Here is a 294-nt window from a genome sequence, read left to right as displayed (position 1 = left end):
ACCATACACATCTGTGTGACCATGCATATCTGTGTGACCATACATACCTGCTTGCCGATAGCGTGACGTGACGCGCAATCTGTGGTGGTGTAAGGGGACTTCAACAAGTATGAATGTAAATGCCTGGCTGATTATAATCACTCGCCTGGCTGATTCCTTGTGGCTTGTGGCTTTTGGGTGGTGGGTGCTATCCTTACGCAGCCTTGGCTTGAACGAAAGCACATGTACGAGAGGGATGCAGCCCAATGATTCTGATGGCANCGTTTCGCTGGCTGCTGATGCAGCAGCCGCTAG

General features: G+C 51.2%; 1 protein-coding gene across 1 annotated transcript in view; it reads left to right on the top strand.

The window, feature by feature from the left end:
• Positions 1-294, top strand: part of VOLCADRAFT_57277 (uncharacterized protein) — a gene marked incomplete at both ends in the record, with an annotated part of 18,925 nt that overhangs the window by 14,030 nt on the left and 4,601 nt on the right. The window lies entirely within an intron of this gene.

Source organism: Volvox carteri (assembly GCF_000143455.1).
Source record: "Volvox carteri f. nagariensis unplaced genomic scaffold VOLCAscaffold_6, whole genome shotgun sequence".
NCBI classification, from domain to species: Eukaryota; Viridiplantae; Chlorophyta; class Chlorophyceae; order Chlamydomonadales; family Volvocaceae; genus Volvox; species Volvox carteri.
Note: the sequence above shows the minus strand (reverse complement) of the source record. Positions and strands in the feature narration are given on the sequence as shown.